Below are 27,588 nucleotides of genomic sequence, written 5' to 3' on the forward strand. Positions count from 1 at the left end.
TGATCCAGGGTTGGTCAATGCTAGGGCACTGAGGCAGGAGTGAGGAGGGGGGTATAGGAACACCCTTATAGCTAGCTGAAGACATGAACAAAACGGGGCTCCAAGGATCTCGATGTTCCAATTGAAAGAACACTTAGGAACCTAAAACACCAGCCTATCATTCTAAGATGGGAGTGTGGGTCTCTTGGAGTTCAAGTGGCAGGAGTCCAGGCACCCCGGAGTCTGAAAAGATGGTTCCCTGACGTGGTGCAAGAGCATTGGTGTTGGTTGAGGGACCACAGAAGCCAACTTACCTGGATTATCATGGCTCTCCATCCACTGGTCCTCAGACTCCAGTGGCCCTGGGATCAAGCTTCTTCGTGAAGCTCCACTTCTGTGTCTGTCTTCTGCTGCAGGGCCTTCACAAAGCACTCTTTTTCTTGCCTGCCTCGTGGATGCTGGCAGGGATCACAGGAGATACTCAGAGCCTGGGGTCAGGAGGTCAGGAGACCAGGCCAGATGTGACCTTCGTGGCCACTTCCAATCCAGACACACGCTCTTGTCCCCCTCCCCGTTGGTCACTGCTAGCTTTCCTTTCTAGGCAGAGGAGTTCCTGGACACCTGACAGCAACCCCTTCCAGCTCTATTGTATGGAGAGGTGACTCAGGATGTCACTTCCGGAATTATCTAGGAACCAGGTCCTCTGATCTTCTCTATGGCAGCTATCTCAGAGCCGAGCTCCTCGGGCCCAACACTCCTAGGACAGAAGGACAGTCTCCAGTTTTATTGTTTTCTAATTAAAGTCTTTAGTAATAAAAAGTTAAACATGTAAGCATTTTAAAAATAAAACTTAGACTCCTTTGCCTCATTTCACTAAGATAAACCCCTGGAATCTAATGAGTGTCTTACTGGCTTCACCATGTGGATTCATGGAATCCTATACTGCATCCCTTTGCTGACTTTATTTTGCTGAGTGTATCATAGACATGACTTAGCTTCTGTACAGATTCCCCCTCATTGTTTTGCAGAGTGCTGCATTTCAGAAAAATCAAGGCATGTTAAATCACTAAGCTCTTTTTGGCTAACATTACTGACTTGTGTGTGTGTGTGTGTGTGTGTGTGTGTGTGTGTGTGCGTGCGCACACACACAACTGTGTTTTTAAATTGGGTATTTTCTTTACTCACATTATCCTGTTTCCTGGTTTCCCATCATGAAAAAAAAACCGTCCCCCAATTCCCTTTCCACTCCCCTTCTTACCAACCTACCCACTCCTGGTTCCTGGCCTTGGCATTATATCACATGAACTGTAATGTGTTGTATTGCAGCTACTGGATAATATCTATGGCTAACTATTTTTATTGGTGCTACCAGAGTCTTATGAGAAGTAGCCAAGTTAGGTTTAGAGAGCAGAATATATTTTCACTTGGAGCTTGCTGGAGGTTATTCTTGGAACCCTTTTTTAGAACCTTGAATCTTCTGTGGACCCACTTGTGTGTACAGAGTACCCAATTGTCTGTTTTATATCATACTTGTAGAAGCAGCAAATATCTGCATGGAAAAAGTTCCTGACAAGGAAATCAGTACAGGCCCAGGCAGCACAAGTTGGGTTAATTTAAGAATCTATTACACAGCTCAGGTCCCAATACTTCCTCAGTTGTCAGGAAATGTGCTGTAATATAGCAGTGTTTTCATTGGGGTGTGTGTGTGTGCGTGTGCGTGTGCGTGTGTGTGTGTGTGTGTGTGTGTGTGTGTCTGTGTATGTTTGTGTGTGTATGTGTTTTTGCCCAGGTGTTTGTGAGCATGTTTATGTTTCATATTTGTGTAATGGTAGGCGCTTGTTTTAGGTGCTAGTATATAGTACTGTTCATTCATATATTCTTTTCTTTTATGTGTGTGTGCATGTATATGTGAAGGCAAGTATTCATGTGTCTCTGTACAAATATGCATGTATTTTTTTTATATATTCACATAGTCACTTGGTCAGCAAATATCTTAAACAATATAATAGAGGACAACTTAAAAGAGAAAAGTACTCTGTCAGTTCATTTTGCGTTGGGGAAACAGCTCTTCATCATGCCTCTCCACCTAGATCACTAGAACAAATGGAGACAAACATGGTGTAAAGTCAGATTTTGAAGGGTTTGTAGAGGGAAAGATGCTTATCTGTATTGAAATCATTTGTAAGAAAAGAAAGGAAGGTGGAACCTTGAATTAGCAATGAGCCTGCTGTGTTAAACCCATTTGGCTGAGAGTCAAATAGACTGGGTAAGCCTTTGTGTTCCTTCTCTGCACTTGGTGAATAGTAACTGCACACTGGAAGACCAGGGGGATTCTTGAATCTTCTCGGCATCCTAGTTTGTTTTCCTCTTTGCCTGCTAGCATTTTCTTTCCAACTTTGCCTAAGCTTCACTCAGTCTCCCTTCCTTGGAGTTTGTTCAGGGTGTTATGATTTGAAAGATTGAGTTGCTTGGGGTTGAGACTGTCCCAAGCCAAAGGGCCATAAGTATGGTGAAACGTAAGAACAGGGCTGCCTCAGACAGCCCCTTAGGCTCATGATTGTCAGAAACACAAACACTATGTTCTGTATGTAGCCCTCTGTAATTCCTGTTATTAAAAACAGCTTTAAAATTTCACCAGCTCAGGACAGGTATTCTTGCTTCCTGGAGTTCTAGATACAGAACTCCCTGCACCATGCCTGCCCATATGATGCCATGCTTTTGCAAAGACAAAAATGTACTAAAATTTTAAAAATATAAGACCAGTTTCAACCTCCCACACCCAAGGCTACATTTTCCTGTTATGTTGTTCTTTCCTGGAAATTTTCTACTTTTTTTTTTCTTTTTTGATTTCTTCTTTGATATATCATTATCCAGCACTGAGTTGTTGGATCACAATGAGTTTTGTACCTATTAGAGATTTGTTTGCTGTTGGTTTTAAATGTTATTTTACTGTGTTGCAATAGGGTATATGGACTTATTTCGGTTTTGCTCAAATTTGTTTTGTAGCCCACAAACTTGTCTATTTTAGAGACGAGTCCCTGGATTGTTGAGTAGAATGTTTATTCTTTGGTTCTTGGGTAGAATATTCTGCACATATCTGTCCATTTGATGTGTAATATCATTTAATTCTCATGTTTCTCTATCTTTGGCTGTGTTCTGGAGAGTAGAATACTGCAAAAAAGCTCACTACTATTCAATTGGTATTAATCTGCAGTAACCATAGGGAAAAAAAAATAAATGGAGACCATGGGAGTAGAATAGGCTAGCAAGATACAGGTGATAAGGTGATATGAAAAGGAAAATGGATAAAACAGGGAGAGGATTAATTTGAGAAGGATGAAGGGGACAATACAGAAGGAGAGGGAATTTGTAGGAATAACTAACTCTAAATTGTTTGAAATAGACTTAAGGGGTCACATTAATTTACATATATAAAAATTATATAACACACATACACACTCACACACAGTCACAAGGAGAGAGAGAGAGAGAGAGAGAGAGAGAGAGAGTTATGCTACTGGGATAAAAAGTCTTCCCCAAGAGCCATAGGCTATCAAATATAAAGTCCCAATATAAGGCATGGGAGACATCCTTTGGCTGTGTTTGTAAGGAGACTCCAAGACACCCTTAATGAATTATAGACTATTGATTTTTGTGAGGCCAGAGAGCTAGGGGCTGAGGGAAGCAGGCCTGGAGCAAGAGGCAGGTGAGGCATGTCCAATCCCTGGAAATTTCATCCTCAGAGTGGCACCAATAGAATACCTTTTAGAGTCAGACAGATTATCTGTAAAGGTGTAACTGTAAATCATGTTGCAAAAGAGCTTTTCAGAGAATTCTACTGGTTGTAGTGTATAAGTGCAGTCATTCATTTCTCCAAGTTGTAGGGTCAGACAAGGTCACTATAAGAAATAACTGTTTATGGACAATAAGAGCTTTTCTCATGCTCCAAGCTGAGAACCTAAGAAACTTCACTGTTTGCAGCTAATGTAAAATGTGTAGACTTGGGGATGAACAAAGCTTTAAGTTCATTAGGCTCAACAGCCATTTCAGAGAGAAGGGAGCAATACCATACTCATGTCTGTGCTGCTGTGTGTAGTACATGTCAGGAAAAGGGGGAGGGGAACTATGTGCTTCCAGGACAAAGCATTGAGAACACTTAGGTTGCTAGAATTTGTATTCCATACTATATTGTTTATGTTATATTATATTTATGCTACAAAATTATTGTTGTACATCAAGAAGACATTCATCTTCTTAGGAGTTGAAAGACATGAACAGAGGTCAGATGATGTTCCAGGTCGGCAGGGGCAGTTTATTTCCACACAGAGGTGTATGGGCTTCCCCTCTTGCTGAGGTTGCACCAGGCAGAGCTTCAGAGAAGGAAGAAGCACATCCAGAGCTGCTCAGCATTCAGGAGGAAATGTCTAAGACTGTAAATTAATACTTGTCCTCATCCAACACCAAGAATATTTAATGGAGGTGAGTTAAGTAAAGTTAAAAGACTTTGAGCAAAATCCTGTAACATGTGTCAACCTTGGTCTTACAAAGTGTGAACTACAAAGCCCCCAAAGAAACATGGCAACGATTGTCTTGATGGGCTATTACATCTGAAACTGCCTTTCTACCTTGTCTTCACAGTTGACCACATGTTGTAATTCAGTGCTACGAAACTGCCCCTGTTGGTTCTGGTTTTGATTGCTTAGGGGATTAGCGTTTTTGGTTACATTAGTGTGCAGAATTGATTTTTATTTTCTCTTTCTTTTTTCTGGTCACTATTTTGATATTTTGCTGAAGCCATATACACTGCATATACTGATACAGCTAAGTAGAGAGAGATTCTTTTTAAACCCATACTGAGTGAAATGTCTGCACTTTTATGAATTAAATAACAAAACAAAAAAAAAAGAAAACAAGTTCAAAGCCTACACTCTCAAGCCCAGCGTTTTTAGCCAGGTGTGGTGTCACACTACTGGAGGTCCAGAATTCACAGGCAGAGATGGTTTTCTGTAACCTCCAGGCATCATGGTCTAAATCGAGAATTCCCAGACAGCCAGTCCTTCACAAGGGTACATTTTGGGTGGCATGGATGTCATGGCCAACTCTGTGTATAAGCATTTCATGATAGAAAATGGATCTATACTGTATCCTTTAGGTCATATATTTAGGTACCCCTAAAACACGGTATATGGCATTCACATGTTCCTGTAATAAGCATGCTGACCAAATTATGAGAGTCACAACTGTATTGCTCTAAAGCTTGTTATGAAATGTATATTCATTCGGGGTTCATAAGAAATCAGGAAACCCAGAGCTATCTGCCTCTCATTTCCTTGATATACAGCATTGGTGATAACTGTAAAGCAGAAATACTGACTTTCCAGAAAACTACCTCCCTCTACCCATGTTGAGATTTCCCAGACATGTTGAGACATGGCTTTCTTTTTAGGTAATATTAGTGTGACTACACATTTGGAGCCTTTTTGGGTTTTGTTTATTTGTTTGAATTTGGAGCGTTTTCATTTTTTTTTATTTATATGTATGTTTTGCCTGCTGCAACCTGCACCTGGTACCACAAAACCAGCAAAAAGCAAGCAAGCCAGGCCTGCAGGGCAGGACTCTAGAGGTGCCCAGAGGGGACTCTAGAAATCCCCCCAGGACCACATCTTTACACCAAATGCATGCAATTCCTCCAGAGGCCAGAAGAGGTCATGGTATTCAACCCAGAGACTCAGTAATAGGATTGTTAGCTGCCCACTGGATCCTCTGGTGGATAAACAAATGTTCTTAATGGAAGAGCCTTCTTTCCTGCCCCTACTCTACATTTCTTCTATGTTCTCCCAGATTGTGTGGTTTTTAATTAAATAAGATCATCCAAAATCAAAGATAGAAGTTTATGGAGATCTATAGGTTCAAGTGCTTGAAGATGGAATGCTAATTTTCCTAGGTTACCTGGCACCCATCCAGAGCTCTTGTGAGTTCAATATAATGCCATAGAATTGTCAAGGTTAGAGCAGATCTGTCACCTCTCTTGTAGGATAACACTGCAGACTAGGCATGAAATGCCTACTTGATGAAATGCAGAATTGAGAAGTTCCTCAGTGAGTAGAATTGGACGAAGAAATAAAAATTTAAGGCCAGCTAACCAGTGTTGGGATGAAACTTCAAACTATCCTGCATGGATGGAGCCTGAAATAGAGGTCACATGCCTATGGTGGAGAGCATGTCTGTGCAAGGCTAGGAAGGGAGAGTGATGGCTGATATTGATCTTAACCACACTAGATCTCAGAGTTTATTGAGGAATTACTTCTTCCAGTGGATGCTTCATGCTTGTGAAGGTCTCCTGGAAAAGATCTCATTTCTGAGACTAACTGTGAGTCAGAGACTTAATGTGTGAAGGAATTAATCCCCTGGATCCCCAAACTGGTGCTGTCAAACCAGGGCTTTTAAGCAGAAGCCTGAGAAGGATTGGGGGATGTGTTAAGTTGCTCTCTGCCTTTGGACACCTTCTCTTTCTAAGCTAACTCTGACACAGAAAGGGAAACCTGTAAACACACAGGACACAGATCATTATCACGTGATACAGCTCTTCTTGTCCATCTTTCAATTCTCTGGTGGATCCTGAGCCTTATTTAATTGTAGGTCTTCAGTGTAGTGCTTGGCTGTTTTGGTAAATGCAACCTGTTTGGTAGCTTAACCTGATATCTACTAATGCTATTTGTGCAGGTATATAACAGCTTGACATCAGTCTTTAAATGACTAGACTGTCCTGAGTATGCAGTGTGAAGTGAGACACTTCCTTTTCTCTTTCAGATAGATATTCCTAGTCTTGAAAGCATTCTGTCAGCCACTCTCAAGGACCAATCTTGTAGCACCCAAACTGACTATGGTGTCTCAAATTGCCACTTGCCTTGTAGCTGTTGTAGCAGATGAATGAAGTTACAGGCCTGGAATGTAACTCAGGGAGCATGGACATTTATTAGGTTCAATCATAGCACGGGGAGGTCAAAGAGAAGGAAAATTTATCCCATCTCATCCAGACTTGTTGGAGACAAAAAACTGTGAGGCTCAATGGAAGTTTTAAAGTCTGCCACCCACCTCATAGATCCCTCCCAGACTCCATTTATTGCCCTTAATTGAGTAGATATATTCTCTGGTGAAAGTTTTCATAGTTTGGGTATAACCCAGAATATAAATACAGATACATAGATTATTAAATTCTGTCTGTGGTGACTGGCAGATGAGATGGCTCAGTGGATAAAGGTAATGAGAAAAAGCATAGAGACCTGAGTTCCTTCCCTGTGACCCACATCATAGGAGAGAAAAAACTCCATCAGTTGTCCTCTGACTTTCATGTAGGTCGGGGAGCCTGGTGTTACCCAGAGCAGCTCAAGTTTCCCACTGCTCACTTACACTGAGAACTCTCCATCTGATACACACATGTAATTATATGACTCTGTGCTCCACTTGAGAGATTCAGTACTTTTTTATTTTCACTTTTGTTGCCCAGAAGCTAGAGAAACCAAGGAGGCCAGCATCAGATCAACACCTGAAACATTGGTTAGGGATTATGGATACAGGGAACTTGTAACTGAGGTGTGAACATCGTGTGTTCCAAACTGCTCTAAATGGTTTTCCATATATGCATGGCCAACTGTAGCTGATGCTGTTGTTTCATTGCTGTTTCTTTGTTGCTATGGTTTTGCTTTATTGTCTACCTCTGCTTACCTCAAAGAGACAAAAATCTGTGATGAAATTGGCAGTAATCCCTGTGGCCTGTTGAATCCTCATTAGATGTCAGAGTCAGCTTTAGTGAGGATGCTGGCCTGGATGATGCACAGATGCTCCTGGTTGCCTGTACTGCCATATGCTAATATCTTCCTCTGACAAAGTAGCAGTTATCAGTGACACAGAGTGAAACGATTTACAGTGCTAGCACTCCTAGGTTTAAGCAGACACCAGTTGCAAAGTACAAAGGACCCAAAGATGGAAGCACATGCCCAGGCTGACAACAGTAGGCTTTGAAACGATTAAATTGACCTGGGAGTAGACAGTGGAATGTGAGGTGCAGGGAGAGGCCTAGTACAGAGTATCTGAGAGTTTTCCAGGCTAGAAGGTATTCCCACTATTAGAAGGTCTTTGGATCTGTGGTCTAGGCAGCATAAGGAGAGTGATCAAAGTCACTGTCTTGTGAATTTGCTGCTGAGACAATTGCTTTCTCTTCTGAATATACACAGTGGAGTTGGCTCAAGGTCAAGAAGAAACAGCCTTGCTGTAGTTCATTGCTCTGACAAACATTCTCCTTCTCTTTTCAGCCCACATAGATTAATCATGTACCACCTTGTTCTCTGGACACTCACATGACAGGGATATGGTCCTACATCCTGTTATGTGTACCATAAGATCACTTTACAGTGGCCCAGGTGATCTAGTTCAATCTTGAAAGACACAATAATCTAGCCTAGTATGGTGGCACTTGCCATTAATACCAGAAGAGGCACAGGCAGACAGAATGCTATGAAATCAATGCAGTCTAAACAGTTGGTGGAGATTATGGTTTTTGTTTGTTTGTTTTTTGTTTGTTTTTTTATTCAGTATCAAGTCAAATAAGTTCCTGAGCTTGGGAGGTTTTAGGTTTACCTGTTAAGGGGACTTTGTACTTGTAGGAGGGGGTAATACAAATATTCACAGATAAATTGTGGAGCCCAGGCCTTCATTCAGCTCCAAGGAAAGTGCATCCAGGGGACTAATGAATAATCTGCTTTGGGGATTCTGACTAGCCTAACAGAAGAATATTAAACGTAGTTATTATAAGAAAATAGTCCCACTAGTTCATGTACAGTAAGATGCAGAGCCCACATTTGAATGGGTTTTTTTGGCACCATGTATTTCCATGCATGATGTGGGTCCATGATGTCAGGAGACACAGAAGAAGGCTTCATATCCCTTGAAAGTAGAGTTACTGACATCTCACACTTTTGCTTGAAATCCCAGCACTTGGGAGAGGAGGTCAGAATCAGGAGTTCAGGAGCATCCTTGACTACATAAGGAATTATAAGTCACCTTCATTACTCTAAGAACTTCATTGAGTTTCCATATGTTGCTACTTATTGTAATGCTAAATCCTTTTCCTAGGAAGGTCTGGGCCTAGGAGAAAATCAAAAGCTTTTTTGTGCAAATATTGTTGCTTAATTTAAAACCATTGGTTAAATAAAATTGGCTACTGGTATTTAATGGAGGGATTGGACATATTTGAGTTTCTAGTTATGTGGTTGTGGTGGAGAAGTGAAAGATAAGAGGAGAAACTAGAAAAAAAGAGAAAAGGCTACATGGAGGAGAGGTACCATGAGAGGATATGGAAGAGAAACAAGAAGTAATTGGGGATCTGTATGATAAAAACTTCAAGTCTCTAAAGAAAGAAATTAAAGATCTCAGAAGATGGAAAGATCTCCCATGCTCATAGATTGGCAGGATCAACAATGTAAAAATAGCTATCTTGCCAAACACAATCTACAGGTTCAATGCAATCCCCATCAAAATTCCAACTCAATTCTTCAACGAATTAGAAAGTGCAATCTGCAAATTCATCTGGAATAACAAAAAACCTAGGATAGCAAAAACTCTTCTCAAGGATAAAAGTACCTCTGGTGGAATCACCATGCCTGACCTAAAGCTCTACTACAGAGCAATTGTGAAAAAAACTGCATGGTGACATAACAACAGATCCTGAAGACATCCAAAACACCATCAGATCCTTCTACCAAAGGCTATACTCAACAAAACTGGAGAACCTGGATGAAATGGAGAAGTTCCTAGACAGATACCAGGTACCAAAGTTGAATCAAGATCAGGTTAATGATCTAAACAGCCCTATATCCCCCAAAGAAATAGAAGCAGTCATTAATAGTCTCCCAACTAAAAAAAGCCCAGGACCAGATGGGTTTAGTGCAGAGTTCTATCAGACCTTCAAAGAAGATCTAATCCCAGTTCTTCACAAACTATTCCACAAAATAGAAACAGAAGGTACTCTACCCAACTCATTCTATGAAGCCACAATTACTCTGATACCTAAACCACAAAAAGATGCAACAAAGATAGAAAACTTCAGACCAATATCCCTTATGAATATTGATGCAAAAATCCTCATTAAAGTTCTTGCTAACCGAATCCAAGAACACATCAAAACAATCATCCATCCTGACCAAGTAGGTTTCATCCCAGGGATGCAGGGATGGTTCAATATACGGAAATCCATCAACGTAATCCAGTATATAAACAAACTCAAAGACAAAAACCACATGGTCATCTCGTTAGATGCGGAAAAAGCATTTGACAAGATCCAACACCCATTCATGATAAAAGTCTTGGAAAGATCAGGAATTCAAGGCCCATACCTAAACATGATAAAATAAATCTACAGCAAACCAGTAGCCAACATCAAAGTAAATGGTGAGAAGCTTGAAGCAATCCCCCTAAAATCAGGGACTAGACAAGGCTGTCCACTTTCTCCATACCTATTCAACATTGTACTTGAAGTCCTAGCCAGAGCAATTCGACAACAAAAGGAGATCAAAGGGATACAAATTGGAAAAGATGAAGTCAAAATATCACTCTTTGCAGATGATATGATAGTATATATAAGTGACCCTAAAAATTCCACCAGAGAACTCCTAAGCCTGATAAACAGCTTCGGTGAAGTAGCTGGATATAAAATTAACTCAAACAAATCAATGGCCTTTCTCTACACAAAGAATAAACAGGCTGAGAAAGAAATTAGGGAAACAACACCCTTCTCAATAGTCACAAATAATATAAAATATCTTGGCGTGACTCTAACTAAGGAAGTGAAAGATCTGTATAATAAAAACTTCAAGTCTCTGAAGAAAGAAATTCTAGAAGATCTCAGAAGATGGAAAGATCTCCCATGCTCATGGATTGGCAGGATCAACATAGTAAAAATGGCTATCTTGCCAAAAGCAATCTACAGATTCAATGCAATCCCCATCAAAATTCCAAATCAATTCTTCAACGAATTAGAAAGTGCAATCTGCAAATTCATCTGGAATAACAAAAAACCTAGGATAGCAAAAACTCTTCTCAAGGATAAAAGAACCTCTGGTGGAATCACCATGCCGGACCTAAAGCTCTACTACAGAGCAATTGTGATAAAAACTGCATGGTACTGGTATAGTGACAGACAAATAGACCAATGGAATAGAATTGAAGACCCAGAAATGAACCCACACACCTATGGTCACTTGATCTTCGACAAGGGAGCTAAAAACATCCAGTGGAAGAAAGACAGCATTTTCAACAAATGGTGCTGGCACAACTGGTTGTTAACATGTAGAAGAATGCGAATCGATCCATTCCTATCTCCTTGTACTAAGGTCAAGTCTAAGTGGATCAAGGAACTTCACATAAAACCAGAGACACTGAAACTTATAGAGGAGAAAGTGGGGAAAAGCCTTGAAGATATGGGCACAGGGGAAAAATTCCTGAATAGAACAGTAATGGCTTGTGCTGTAAGATCGAGAATTGACAAGTGGGACCTCATGAAACTACAAAGCTTCTGCAAGGCTAAAGACACCATCAATAAGACAAAAAATCCACCAACAGATTGGGAAAGGATCTTCACCTATCCTAAATCAGATAAGGGACTAATACCAAAATATATAAAGAACTCAAGAAGGTGGACTCCAGAAAGTCAATTAACCCCATTAAAAAATGGGGCTCAGAACTGAACAAAGAATTCTCACCTGAGGAATACCGAATGGCAGAGAAGCACCTGAAAAAATGTTCAACATCCTTAATCATCAGGGAAATGCAAATCAAAACAACCCTGAGATTCCACCTCACACCAGTCAGAATGGCTAAGATCAAAAATTCAGGTGACAGCAGATGCTGGCGAGAATGTGGAGAAAGAGGAACACTCCTCCATTGTTGGTGGGATTGCAAGCTTGTACAACCACTCTGGAAATCAGTCTGGCAGTTCCTCAGAAAATTGGACATAGTACTACCAGAGGATCCAGCAATACCTCTCCTGGGCATATATCCAGAAGATGTCCCAACCGGTAAAAAGGACACATGCTCCACTATGTTCATAGCAGCCCTATTTATAATAGCCAGAAGCTGGAAAGAACCCAGATGTCCCTCAACAGAGGAATGGATACAGAAATTATGGTACATTTACACAATGGAGTACTACTCAGCTATTAAAAAGAATGAATTTATGAAATTCCTAGCCAAATGGATGGACCTGGAGGGCATCATCTTGAGTGAAGTAACACAATCACAAAAGAACTCACACAATATGTATTCACTGATAAGTGGATATTAGCCCAAAACTTAGGATACCCAAGATATAAGATACAATTTGCTAAACTCATGAAACTCAAGAATGAAGACCAAAGTGTGGACACTGTGCACCTTCTTAGAATTGGGAACAAAACACCCAGGGAAGGAGTTACAGAGCCAAAGTTCGTACCTGTGATGAAAGGATGGACCATTTAGAGACTGCCGTATCCAGGGATCCATCCCATAATCAGCTTCTAAACGCTGACACCATTGCATACACTAGCAAGATTTTGCTGAAAGGACCCAAATATAGCTGTCTCTTGTGAGACGATTCCGGGGCCTAGCAAACACAGGAGTGGATGTTCACAGTCAGCTATTGGATGTATCACAGGGCTCCCAATGGAGAAGCTAGAGAAAGTACCCAAGGAGCTAAAGGGATCTGCAACCCTATTGTTGGAACAACATGATGTACTAACCAGAACCCCGGAGCTCTTGTCTCTAGCTGCATATGTATCGAAAGATGGCCTAGTCGGCCATCAATGGAAAGAGAGGCCCATTGGACTTGCAAACTTTATATGCCCCAATATAGGGGAATGCCAGGGCCAAAAGAATGGGAATGGGTGGGTAGGGAAGTGGGGGGCGCTATGGGGGACTTTTGGGATAGCATTGGAAATGTAATTGAGGAAAATATGTAATAAAAATATTAAAAAAAAAAAAGAAAATCTTCATTCTCATCAACTCCTATTATCTGTAGGTTTGGTCTTCTCATTGTGTCCTGGATTTCCTGGATGTTTTCAGTTAGGATCTTTTTGAGTTTTGTATTTTCTTTGATTGATGTGCAGATGTTCTCTATGGAAACTTCTGCACCTCAGATTCTCTCTTCCATCTCTTGTATTCTGTTGCTGATGCTCGCATCTATGGTTCCAGATTTCTTTCCTAGGTGTTCAATCTCCAGTGTTGCCTTATTTTAGGTTTTCTTTATTGTGTCTACTTCCCTTTTTAGGTCTTGGATGATTTTATTCAGTTCCATCACCTGTTTGGTCGTGTTTTCCTGCAATTCTTTAAGGGATTTTTGTGTTTCCTCTTTAATGTCTTCTACCTGTTTAGCTGTGTTCTCCTGTATTTCTTTAAGTGAGTTATTAAAGTCCTTCTTGATGTCCTCTACCGTCATCATGAGATATGCTTCTAAATCCGGGTCTAGCTTTTCTGGTGTGTTGGGGTGCCCAGGACCAGGTGGGGTGGGAGTGCTGCGTTCTGAAGATGGTGAGTGGTCCTGATTTCTGTCAGTAGGAGTTTTACCTTTGCCTTTTGCCATCTGGTAATCTCTGGAGCTAGTTGTTATAGTTGTCTCTGGTTAGAGCTTGTTCCTCAGGTGATTAACTTAGCCTCTATCAGCAGACATGGGAGACTAGCTCTCTCCTTAGTTTCAGTGGTCAGAGTACTCTCTGCAGGCAAGCTCTCCTCTTGCAGAGAAGGTGCCCAGATATCTGGTGTTCGAACCTGCCTCCTGGCCGAAGTTGTGTTCCACTCACCAGAGGTTAAGATCCTGTGGAGGGTCTTGTGAGGACCTTGGGGGTGTCCAGAGACTCCACGTGTAAGGAACCCCGGTGCCGGTATGGACCGGATGGGACTTGTGACCCTGATCAGGCCGGGTTTTCTGCTTCCCTAATTAATGCAGTCTCAGGTCCTGCGCGATTAGATTGGAGCAGTTGCTGTGTTTCATTCACCAGAGGTCTTAAGATCCCGTGGAGGGTCCTCTGGGGGACCTTGCGGGTTTCTGGAGACTCCACGTGCAATGAATCTCGGTGCTGGAGTGGACTGAAAGGCGATCTAGTTCAATCTTGCAAGACACAATAATCTAGCCTAGTATGGTGGCACTTGCCTTTAATACCAGGAGAGGCACAGGCAGATAGAATGCTATGAAACCAATGCAGTCTAAATAGTTGGTGGAGATTATGGTTTTGTTTTGTTTTGTTTTGTTTTGTTTTGTTTTGTTTTGTTTTGTTTTTTTATTCAGGATCAAGTCAAATAAGTTCCTGAGTTTGAGAGGTTTTATGTTTACCTGTTAAGGGAACTTTGTACTTGTAGGAGGGGATAATGCAAATATTCACAGATAAATTGTGGAACCCAGGCCTTCATTCAGCTCAAGGAAAGTGCATCCAGGGGACTAATGAATAATCTGCTTTGGGGATTCTGACTAGCCTAACAGAGTGTATTAAATGTAGTTATTATAAGGAAATAATCCCACCGTTCATATACAGTAAGATGCATAGCTCACATTTGGACGGCTTTTTTGGCACCATGTATTTCCGTGCATGATGTGGGTACGTGGTGTTAGGAGACACAGAATAAAGCCTCATATCCCTTGAAATTGAAGTTACTGAGATCTCACAACTTTGCTTAAAATTCCAGCACTTGGGAGAGGAGGTCAGAATCAGGAGTTCAGGAGCATCCTTGACTAACTAAGGAATTTTAAGTCACCTTCATTACTCTAAGAACTTCATTGAGTTTCCATCTGTTGCTATGTATTGCAATGCTAAATCCTTTTCCTAGGAAGGTCTGGGCCTAGGAGAAAATCAGAAATTTTTTGTGCAAATATTGTTGCTTAATTTAAAACCATTGGTTAAATAAAATTGGCTACTAATATTTATTGGAGGCATTAGATATAGGTGACTTTTTAGTTATCTGGTTGCCAGTGGAGAAGTGAAAGATAAGAGGAGAAACTAGAAAAAAGAGAAAAGGCACCAGTAAGAAGAGGTACCATGAGAGGATATGGAGGAGAAACAGGAAGTAATTGGGGTGCACCACTGGGGAGGTAGCCAGCTGAGCTGTCAGAAAGGCAGATTAGCGGTCACCCCACCCACAGTAATTGTCTCTGGTTTTGTTTTTTAAGACAGGGTTTGTCTGTATGTCCCTGGCTGTCCTGGAACTCACGTTGTAGATCAAGTTGGCCTCAAACTCAGAAATCCTCCTGCCTCTGCCGCCCAAGTCCTGGGAGTAAAAGTGTTCACCACCACCGCCCGGCTCACAGTAATTGTCAAAGCCAAATGATATAACAATAGTCTGAGTCATTTGTTTGGAAGCAAGTCAGGAGGAGCTTAAATTGGTTCTACTGAAACTTTGTCTCAAAAAAGAAAGTGATAGGGAAGGAGAAGAGCATTGCCTGGAGGGGAGTGGAAAGACCATGGAGAAAATGGTCAAAGACATACTTGAACAGAAAGTCTCCAAAAGCCAAAGGGTGTACATTTTTTTATTGACGTATTTATTTATTTCCATCTGATCACAGTCCCTCCCTCTCCTCCCAATCAGACTCAATGCCCTACTCCTTCCCCTCCTAATTCCCTATCCCCTTCTCCCCAGAAAAAGGGACCCTCATTTTTCCCCTGGTACCAACCCACCCTGTCACATCAAGTTGCATTAGGAATAAGTGCATCCTCTCTCACTGAGCCCAGACAAGGCAGCCCAGCTAGGGAAAAGAGATCTAAAGGCAGGTAACAGAGTCTAAATCGGAGACAGCACTCACTCCAATTGTTAGTTGCCCACATGAAGACCAAGCTGCACATCTGTTTCATATATGTAAAGGTCCTAGTTCAAGCCCCTACATGGTGTTGGCTCATGGTTCAGTCTCTGTGAACCCCCAAGTGTTCATATTAGTTGACTCTGTAGGTCCTCTTGTGGCTTCCTAACCCTTCTGGGTCCCACAACCCTTCCACCAACATTTCCACAAGACTCTCTGACCACAGCCTAATGTTTGGCTGTGGGTCTCTGCATTTTTACATTTAAAGGGTGATGGAGAGAGCATGCAATTAGAGGGACTACCCACAACAGGTCAAAATGGAAACCTCTCAGGAGCCTGCAGCAGCTACTTGTAAAAAACGATGGTGTCTGTGGTCTTGAGAAGCAGGAGACACATTCCTCCTGGGTTCCTGCCATTTGAAATAAGGTATTGCCTGCTGTAGGCTGTGATAGAAGCATCTCAATAGCCTGTGGAAGCTCTTCATACTAAAACGTAATTCCCTGTTATCTTAACCTTAGCCCTGTACAATCACTGTATAGAATTCATTGTGTATGACTGCTTTTCAGCTGCCCTTGATGTATGTAATTATTCTATTTTATCTGAATTTCCTATTTCTTTCTTCTTCTGCTCTGGTGTAGTCTGTGAAATTCGATGTTTCTTGATGTAATCATTCTTAAACCATGAAAAATTGAGATATAAGGGCTCAGTACAGCACACTTCAAAACTACCCATGTGTATGCTGTGTGTTCTCATCTTGGAAACAATGTAATAACTGTGTAATGTAATGCCAGATTAATGCATGACTTTTAAAGAAAGTTTGAAGAAATTATTAGAAAATGAAATAGAGACAACATTGGGACCCGAGAAATATAAAAGTTATTGGTGTTCTAAAATTAGTTTCACACAACATTTGAGAGTAGTCCTGAATATTAAAGTATAGAATATGTCATACTGTATGCCAGTCAAACTAAGTCAAAACACTGGGACTCTTACAGAGAGTTATTTTGTGCAATGTACAGAATCAGAAAGTTAGCAGAAGTACTGAGTTAAGGGTTAAGCACCTCTGACCCATTCAGTGCTTTAGTAGAGGATTTCCCATGAGAGCCCTACCCTGCAAAGCAGAGGATGAATCTCCAGTACACACCAGCTACTCAATTGAATGCCTTGTTTCCTTTTGTAAAGAAATGGAGGAGTCAATTCAGCCACCATCTGGGAAGGCTCTATCTCATTTTCAGAGCCACTGCAATTGCAAGATTTTAACTTAGCACCACCTTCATTGTCTTATGCCAGTATTCTCTGCATTGCACACTTTCCTGTGGGTAGTGTCAGTAATGAGCTCTCCACTATGATTTGTCCCTGTTACCTGGTGTTGCGGCTCCCAAAACTTGCTTCTCTGATCAAAAGAGAAACTTCAAATCATTTTCTAATCTGCTTTGGCTATGAAAGAAATTTACTGAATAGTAACTAAAAGTTGGCAGTCAATATGTACAGTGTATAGCCTTATCAAAATATTAAATCAATTACAAAACAAAACAACAGTGAAAAAAAGGAACATAAAACTTCTAATGAATCAAAAAACCAAATAACTTCATAGCAGCCTTATTTATAATAGCCAGAAGCTGGAAAGAACCCAGATGCCCCTCAACAGAGGAATGGATACAGAAAATGTGGTACATTTACACAATGGAGTACTACTCAGCTATTAAAAGGAATGAATTTATGAAATTCCTAGGCAAATGGATGGATCTGGAGGGCATCATCCTGAGTGAGGTAACATATCCACAAAGGAACTCACACAATATGTACTCACTGATAAGTGGGTATTAGCCCAAAAACTTAGGATACCCAAGATATAAGATACAATTTGTTAAACACATGAAACTCAAGAAGAACGAAGACCAAAGTGTGGACACTGTGCCCCTTCTTGGAATTGGGAACAAAACACCCATGGAAAGAGTTACAGAGATAAAGTTTGGAGCTGTGAAGAAAGGATGGACCATCTAAAAACTGCCATATCCAGGGATCCACCCCATAATCAGCTTCCAAACGCTGACACCATTGCATACACTAGCAAGATTTTGCTGAAAGGACCCAGATATAGCTGTCTCTTGTGAGACAATGCCGGGGCCTAGCAAACACAGAAGTGGATGCTCACAGTCATCTATTGGATGGATCACAGGGCCCCCAATGGAGGAGCTAGAGAAAGTACCCAAGGAGCTAAAGGGAACTGCAACCCCATAGGTGGAACATTATTATGAACTAACCAATACCCCAGAGCTCTTGACTCTAGCTGCATTTGTATCAAAAGATGGCCTAGTCGGCCATCACTGGAAAGAGAGGCCCATTGGACTTGCCAACTTTATATGCCCCAGTACAGGGGAATGCCAGGGCCAAGGGGTGGGGGTGGGTGGATGGGGGACTGGGGGGGGGGGGTAGTGTATTGGGGACTTTTTGGATAGCATTGGAAATGTAATTGAGGAAAATACCTAATTTAAAAAAAAAAAGAATGTAAGAGTTGAGGCTTAAAAACAAAAACAAAAACAAAAAACAAAAACAAATAACAAAAGTAACCAAAGCTTAACCCAAAATCTAAAGACTAGAATTGTGCTAAAGAGTCTTCTTTGGCTGTCATTTTGCAGCAGAGACTTACAGCCCATGACTGTCCTTGGCACACAGTAGAAAATAAGTTACTTCTGGTAACAATCTTTACAAGAGAAATTTAAGTAGGTCTCCTTTTTTGGAGTATGGGTTTTGAAGAATATGGACACCCAAGACTAAGCAGAAAATATGTTACAGGCTTTGGCTCAAAATCTTTGCAATTTTGTAGACTGATTTTGTAATTTTCCTTGATGACCTATCAGGACAAGAAAAATTTACACTCTCAGAATCTTCCTGTTTCCCCAGCAGCTCTTGATGTGCATCCCTCTAAATTCTCACTCTTGCTGAGCCAGAGCCCAGATGAAATTAAGAGCTATTCATTGCAAGGAAACAAAAGTAAAGTAAGAAAATGCAGCAGATGATAGCCATGATTACTGGGGATGAGATGAAATATTTGCTTCGCACACGCAGATATCCCCCTATAGAAGTTATCTTCAAAGGAGGTCTTGTCCTGGTCTCTCCGTTCCAGTTTCTGCTGGAGTATTTCACACCTAGGGAAGGAATGAAGAACGGCCTGATTTGTATTTGTCAATTCAGTTTTCCGTCCCACACTAGATCTATTCAGGTGGATAATCTATTATGGCCTATCATCGGCTGAGGTCATTCCCTGCATCCCCAATGTGGAGAGCCGTGCAGTGAGCAATCGCCATTATAAGATGGTGCTGGCTTCTGCTGTACCTAACTAGTAAACAAGCCTTGTGCGCAAGTGCAAGAGTGAACTCACACCTAGTCACTGCCCATCTCGGAGCATAGTAATGAGGTGATGGACAAGCAACAAATCAGGAGCTGATATGCCACATCAGGTGCTGAAATGCCACGCTGAGGGCTATATAAGCAGCAGCATTTTCCGGGGTCTGGGTCTTCGCTCCTTAAGAAGCAATAAAGCTTGCTGCAGAAGAATCCAGTTGTCCGAGTGTGTTCTTGCCGGCGAGAATGATAGCTCAGGACAAGTGGCACCGAGAAACCCGGGAACTGCATACCATCACTGGTGCAAGGGAGATCCCCCGTTTGCGGGGCCGCTTCAGAACTGCAGGACACGTAAGGCTCTGTCAGGTATGTTCAGTCTTGAAATTTCTCCAGTGTTAGAGGCCTTTTTGTATGTTTTCACAGGGCTCGTTCTTTTTCTTTTGATCATGTACTGCTTCCACCACTGGAACTGCTGACTGGTTCTCAGTCGCGATCAGGCACTGTTAGATAACAGGGCAGCGAGCAGTATGGGAACTTCCCACTCCGTAGTGACCGCCTTACAGTCGGTCTTGAGGCAGTGTGGCCTAAAAATCACCACTAAGACTATAGAGGGCTTTGTTAAAGAGATAGATTGTGAAGCGCTGTAGTATGCATGCTCAGGGTCATTAACTATCACCTCTTGGGAGAAACTGAAAGGAGATCTAGTTAGGGAAAAGCAGAATGGCAAACTTAAAGCAGGGACCATGCCATTGTGGAATCTGGTAAGATCGTGCTTAACAGACGAGGATTGTCAGCAAATGGTTGAGGCAGGGCAGAAGATCCTGGAGGAGGTTCAAGACAGTCTATCAGAGACAGAGCAGGGAGAGAGAGTAAGAGTTGAAACGAAACAAGGTGCACCAAAGAATAAAGGCCTTTCCATGGGCCTTGAGCCCAAGGAAAAGAGAAATAAGGGAAAAAATGCCCTGGGAGAGCTTAGAAAAAGGGATGGAAAGGGAGAGAAGAAGAGAGATCGAGCTGGGGAGGCACATAAGGGAAGGAGCCTCTATCCGCCATTAGACGAGTTCAAGGCACTAGCTGTTAGTAGCTCAGAATCAGATAAGGAACTGAGCTCCTCTGAGGAAACAGACTTAGAGGAAGAAGCGGCTCGCTATGAGGGAGAAAGATACCAGACAGATGAAGGACGAGCTAATCAGTCACAGAATAAGACAGAAGCAGCTAGAGACAACTGTCAGTTCCCTGCGTGGTCTCCGGGCCCTCGACCTCTGGGTCCTAGTGCACCTCTGCCCTATGTGCAGAGGTATCATTCACCTCCGCCCTATGTGCAGAGGTATCATTCAGACTCATTCATTCCAAAAGAGGAACAGAGAAAAGTGCAGCAAGCGTTTCCAGTCTTTGAAGGCGCCAATGGCGGACGCGTTTATGCTCCAGTGGAGTATTTTACCTTCTCCCCCAATATGTTGTTTGGGCCTGAAGAAAAGTTTGTAATGAGAACGGGCCTCTTCTTGCAGGACCGAAGAATGAACCCTTACCACAAATGGCTACTTTGTGGGATTAATGGAAGCTGTACAGATCTTAATCCCCTTGTTTTCTTAAAAGGAAAAGGCCTGTAGGAAAGGCCATTTACACTGGTCTCTCCAATTATACTCTGATTGGGGCATATGGACCAACAAAAAAATATATAATTCATATTGAAGAAATCTCTGGTTTAAATAAGACACAGATTAATCCAACCAGCTATATATCCACTCCAGTATGTGTCTATCCTCCCTTTTTGTTTATTTTGTCTAATGATTCATTTGAAAGCTGTGTAAATAATTCCTGTTGGATTTCTCAATGTTGGGATGTAACAAAGGACACCCGCGCCATGCTGGCCCGGATCCCACGTTGGATCCCTGTTCCGGTGGAAACACCCTCCACCTTATCCCTGTTTCGACAAAAAAGAGATTTTGGCATTACTGCTGCCGTGATCATAGCAATTTCAGCCAGTGCAGCTGCTGCTACAGCTGCAGGGTATGCTATGACTAGGACGGTCCAAGCAGGCACAAAATTTAATCAGCTTTCAGTCAATCTGACTGATGCCATCAATGTCCAAACTTCTGCTAGTGCCCAGTTGAAGGGAGGGCTGATAATTTTGAATCAGCGCCTTGATCTGGTTGAGGAACAGATAGGCGTCCTATACCAGTTGGCCCAGTTGGGTTGTGAAAGAAAATTGGGCACTCTGAGTATTACCAGTGTCCAATATGAAAATTTTACTCATGCAGCTAATCTGTCTAGACAGCTCTCCTTGTATCTTGCAAGAAATTGGTCCGAGGGGTATGATGAGACTCTTAAGGCCCTGACGGTGGCAGTTTTAAAGATCAACTCAACGCGAGTGGACCTGTCATTTACAGAGGGCCTCTCCTTCTGGATTTCATCTGCATTTTCTTATTTTAAGGAATGGGTGGGGGTAGGTTTATTTGGTACTGCCATCAGCTGTGGACTTGTCTTCATATTCTGGTTGGTTTGCAAGCTCAGAGCCCAACAAACATATGACAAGGTCGTGATAGCTCAAGCACTTGATGCCATAGAGCAAGGGGCCTCCCCTGAAATTTGGCTATCTATGCTCAAGAATTAGTAGGCATTTGTCATTTTTCGGCTGGCCTCTTTTGTAGAGTTCACCCTAGGACATTTAGTAGTTACTGTCACATAGCACTGCGGTATCCAGGGACGGGCAACTTTCCTCATGCACAGATCAACCTAAGACACGGGGCCTGGTGGCAATAGGGTTACCCTATGACAGGAAAGGCTGTGACATTAGAGGAACGACCTAAGACAGGAGCCACAGCAGATGGACATAATTACACAGACCTAGTCCAGCCTCATTTTAATAAAACAAAAAGGGGGAGATGTGAAAAGCCATGCCGTGAGCAATCGCCATTATAAGATGGTGCTGGCTTCCGCTGTGCCTAACTAGTAAACAAGCCTTGTGTGCAAGTGCAAGAGTGAACTCATCCCTAGTCACTGCCCATCTCGGGGCGTAGTAATGAGGTGATGGGCGAGCAACAAATCAGGAGCTGACATGCCACATCAGGTGCTAAAACACCACACTGAGGGCTATATAAGCAGCAGCATTTTCCGGGGTCTGGTTCTTCGCTCCTTAAGAAGCAATAAAGCTTGCTGCAGAAGAATCCGGTTGTCTGAGTGTGTTCTTGCCGGCGAGAACAATAGTTCGGGACACCCCAAGTGTCATAGAGCACCTGGGCTTGGAATTATTTCTCAGCTTTTAAAAGCTGCTAGAAACTTAACTGTGAACTACACACTGTACTGGAGTTTAAAAGAAAAGCACTATATTACTTCAATAGTCCAGGCATAAGATATTGAATAATAATATTGTAGCAATGCCTGAATCTGAGTTCAAGAGAGATGTGAACAGGCTAAAAAACCATGTGGATGGCTTATGGGGAACCTGCCTAGAATTAAATTGAAGGTTATGATGATTTCTGTAGTGAATGACCCTGACAGGGATCCACTCTTCAACTCCTATATCTGGAAATAACCAGTGAAAACATATCACATGAAATCAACAGGCACTGCATGTGTCCTAAAATCAGAAAGAATGTGCTAACTGAAAATATTCCCAAGGCTAGGAACTGAATTTTAAAAGTGATAGTCATGGAGGAACATAACAACACACCTGTACATCTGAGACTCTTGTGGGGCACTCTGTCAAATATGCAAATTATTTGTGTTCACACAACACAAGCACAGTATACCTCAGTAACCTGTTTAGTTTCCCAGTTAATGCTATTATAAAAATCTCCCAGGATATTTTGGAGTCATAAAAATCAAATCTTGAATGTGATAGGTACGTAATGGGCAAAGCATATACACAGCTCAGTCAGTGATATGCTTTCCCCTCATGAACCAGACTCAGAATCAGGGATCTTGGCATAGTATCCAATCTGTCTTAGCAAGTTCCAAAAGCTGTGTAGAATAGGCATCTCTGCCAGCAAAGGATCACATGGTGGTGGTGAACTAGCCTCACCTTCACTGTTTCAGTCTTGTCCCAAAGTAAACAGTTCCTTCCATTAGAGGCTCCCTTTGTCATTCCCTGACTGACTTGGTGTCCAAAGGTACGATCCCAGAAAAATAGGAAGTCATTATAAATGAGATCCAATGGAACAATTTTCACCCAATAATGTGACTATGTCAGGGATATTTTGAGTAAGATGAGGCTAACTAGTTGAAGGTCAAATACTTGCATGGATTATCTATCACTGAGCAATATTTCATGAAAGCGCTGCATCACATGGTATATTTTCACTCTTTAGCTGATGGACATCAGGATATCATCTTCTTCTGGACTACTCTGAGGACCACTACAGACCTCATGTGCCCTAGAGACTCTGTGGATATCTACTCCTTGTTCTGGAATCACTGGGTAAAAGGGGACTTCTTTTCTACTTTCTGAATCTTGCTTCTCAAACATCTACCTGATTTTATACTACCAGAACTGTCTGATGGTCCTCATTTCTCCCAACCCCCATTTAGGCTGATTTTAACTCTGAGAAAAAGATTTTTGAATAACAGCAATTGCAGAATGCTACACAGATAACATAGTGTGAGTACTTTAGATTATCATGACCCTCAAGGGGCTCCTGAAACAGCCCTGTTTTGCACCACAGCTATGGAAATTCTTCTGGATGCAGGTACAGCTACATGCAACTCAGTCTCTCAATGATTAGAATCCAGGCCTGATAAGGCAAAGTTTTACTGAGTAGAGGTACCTGGAAAGGCAATGGTAGCAGGCAATGAGGAAAACAATCTGGAATGCTGACAAGACACAGTGAGCCACCTGATATTCAAGTGGGCCTTCATAATTTTTCCACAACAAAAAAGGGACATAACATGGATTTTATACACCAACCTCCTCCTCAACACTATGTACCATATTCCGTTGATTTTCTCCAAAGGATTTCAATGAGGATCAGTAATATGGCTCCTAGCCAGTTGAAAGTCTGACTTTACATGCGATTTTGTGTCCTTTTCTTTCTCGGGAGCTAGGTAGAGTTGCATATTAATTGTTCTGCTGTATTTGACTTTTCATGGGTGCAATCTGAAATCTCTGGGGCTTTACTCATCATGCTTGGCCTCTAGACACAGACACGGTTGCATGTCTACACAAACACACACACACAAACACATATACACACACAAACACAGTTGTATATTCAAGCATCCATACCACAAACACTTGCAAAGGCATTTTGCATTACACAAACACACAACTTAGCATAAACACACTGAGTCACAGCTGGTATACACACACACACACCAACACACACACCACATACCACATACCACACAAAGACTAACACAAAAACACATACATCAATGAAATTCTTGCTCTTATCTAGCACATTCTCTGTTGTATGAGCATGTAGTGGGACCTATGATGTGTACAACGCTCTTAGACTCAAGGGGGCTTTAGTTATCTCTTCTTCAGGAAGTTTTTCTATGCAAATACTTGCTTGTGCTACAAGGACATTACACCCACTACACAGATATCCAGGACAACACAGCACTAAATTACCAAGAAAGAGATTTTTACCTATAGCCTCCAGTAAGCCACATTTTGACTCATCAATGTCCTCTCACTAAACCTACACTGAGTCCTTTTAAGCATCCGAGGAAGACTGTGACTTTTGGTCATTACTCAGGAACTTTTCAACACATTACTTATTATGTGATATTAAATCATCCTCAAATTCAGTCAGAAGAAATCTAGTTAAATGACCTGCTGTGACATTTCTGAAATGCAGCACTCTGCACAACTCTGAGTGAGAATCTATCCTGAAACAAAGACATGCCCAAAATATAGTTAGCAAAACACCGTCAGCAGAATGATGTACTGTAGGCTTCTACATATGCCCATGGTTAAGCCAATAAGACAAGCCAGAATCCCCCAGGAAATAACTCTAACTAATTTTAAAAATAGTAGTATTACTTAACGATTTGTTGATATAAATAAGAGACAGATCTCCACCTGGTAGTGGACAGGAGATGAAAGTCTACTGGACATAGAAGAACAGGAAATATCAGGTTTATTGTGAGACCTACACCCAAAGAACTAAGTTAGAGAAGGACTAGACAAAATTAGATGTCCTTAACTGGCCTTACAAAATACCCACAAAGGTACAGATTGGCATAAGCGTCCATAAACACACACATACACACACACACACACACACACACACACACACAATCGTAAGGGAGCAAAAAACAATGAAGAATCTGACATGCTAGAGGAAAAAATAATTTAGACTATGCAGAGCAGATATTTCAACTGAGAAACACAACTCTGGTAGTCTTACTAGAGAAATTGAAAGCTCTAGAGAACTTTCTTCTTGGTCAGAATGAGGGGTACATAGGGAGACATTTTTTCGAGAAGCCTCAAAACTCTCACACCAAACCTGAGATTGTGAGAAGCCTTTCCTACATCCCTGCTCATCCAGCCAGCTCCAGACCACAAGTCCCAGGAATGAAAACTCCAACAGCACTCAAAGAAAATAGGACTGACAAGCTGCTACTCAGGCTCACTCAGTGTGAATCAAGATCTACAGGGGAAACGGTTGGGGTGGGGGACAAAAACTTCCAAAAGGCAACAATGAAATCCACTTATTTGTCAGTTCCACTAAGCTATCATCTCTGCAATCTACTTCCTACCTGGAGTCCCACCTGATCCCCATAGAGCAAATGAGCTTCAGGCCTTTACTTCTTCCTTCAAAGCTCTCTACTATTCTAAAGTAAGGCTCCAGCCCAGCACCCTTCAAACTTAATGTCATATAGAGCTGTGATGTGTAATCAACTAATCTCCCTTAGTAAACTGCAGATTCTAGCAGAGCACAACTATTTGCTTGCTAAACATGCAGTTTCTTAAAAACAGCTACCTCCACAGAAAGCCTTTTAGATGATCACATAAACACTTGGAGGAGACATAGGTGAGTGCCTGGATAAGTTGGTGGACTGTTACATTGGATTGTCTATGTTTATGGTTAGCCATGAGGGCAAACTCCCTCTGATACACATCATGTTACCTGCTACTGCTTAGCCCTTGGGATGTATGTTCTTGCTGGTCTCATCACAGAACCTCTTTTCTTCACCATAGGATGCTTCCTGGTCAGCCTGCTCTACCAGCAGCTTTCTGTTCGCATTCAGCAACATCCTCACTTTTTCCTTCAACTGATTGCATTCTTTCAGGAGGTAGGTGTGCCTGAATCTGAGCCACACAAAAACAAACAAACAAACAAACAAAAAAAGGTGATTACCAGCAAGCTTCCATTTGACTGCCACTCCTCCAAGTACTATGATCCTTGCAAGGGCCCTGATCCGCAGATAGCCCCAGACTAGAGTCCACAATATACCCATCAGTAAAAAATAGAGGCAGGTGAAATCCAGAGACCAGCCACATGCCACAAGAACCAAAGGACTTCTGAAAACCCTGACACCAAGAGTATCCCATGTACATCACAGAAGAGGAAATGTTCCCCGTGGGTGCTTATATGTCTGTACTACCAGAAAACCATCAGTAGGGAGAGGACAAATCCCCTCTGAGGGAGGAGAGGAGATCGAAAAGGTATAAAACCTTTCCAGTTTTGTCATGTATCTCAGATCTTTTAATCTGCTGTCATAAACCTAGGTGGTCAGGGTTGCTTGAGATTCCCAGCATGGTGGAAATTGGTTCTATACAGAGGATCCTCAATTTGGAAGAATAAAGGCTGACTGTCTTGGACAATCTTCACACTTAGGAAAAATGAGTCCAAGAGGTACAAATCCAAGACCCTTGTCTCAAGGGAGGGCTCCTATTAAGAAACAGATAGTATAGAACTAGAGCTCTTTCTTTTGTTCAAAGTCCTAGAAGGCCACAAGCATCCCCTGCCTAGTGCTGGGTCTCAGCTGTGTCTGGGACTTACCTGTAGGAATCATTATCTTCTATGAATCCCTTGTACTTCTCAATGGTATCACGTATTGACTGCGTCATTTTTTCCATATCCAACATTGTCTTCTCATGTTGTGATTTAATGATGGTGAATTCAATGTTCATCCTGTGGTAGAGCATGGCCCAAAGGGCAAATATTCATCTGAACTAAGCAATCAAGTATCATGTGCAAAAAGGCTGTATCTGGACTACAAAAGCCAAGTGTATGCCACATCCTTGCTTCTTCCAACTGGGTCCTATTGGTACTGATTAAACTTATTATCTTGGGCAGAGGACAGCAGAGCCAGGGGATGAAATGGAGATAGCTGACCTTCAAGAGCTCCTTCACAAACAATCAAACGTAAAATGCCAAATAAATCCAGGTAGGCTCCATAGTCTCAGAGTACAATGAACAAAACTAGAGTAAAGCAGTAATGGCCTGTAGACATTGCATTCTCACACAGAATAGCAGCCATTGTGACCAGGCCCTTCCAGC

General features: G+C 41.9%; 1 pseudogene; it reads right to left on the reverse strand.

The window, feature by feature from the left end:
• The window catches only part of LOC115030327 (uncharacterized), a 73,247-nt pseudogene extending 46,092 nt beyond the window's left edge, over nt 1-27,155 (reverse strand).
• Nucleotides 27,156-27,588: the final 433 nt, after the last annotated feature.

Source organism: Mus caroli, unplaced genomic scaffold (assembly GCF_978045245.1).
Source record: "Mus caroli unplaced genomic scaffold, Mus_caroli_1 scaffold_12, whole genome shotgun sequence".
Lineage (NCBI taxonomy): Eukaryota > Metazoa > Chordata > Mammalia > Rodentia > Muridae > Mus > Mus caroli.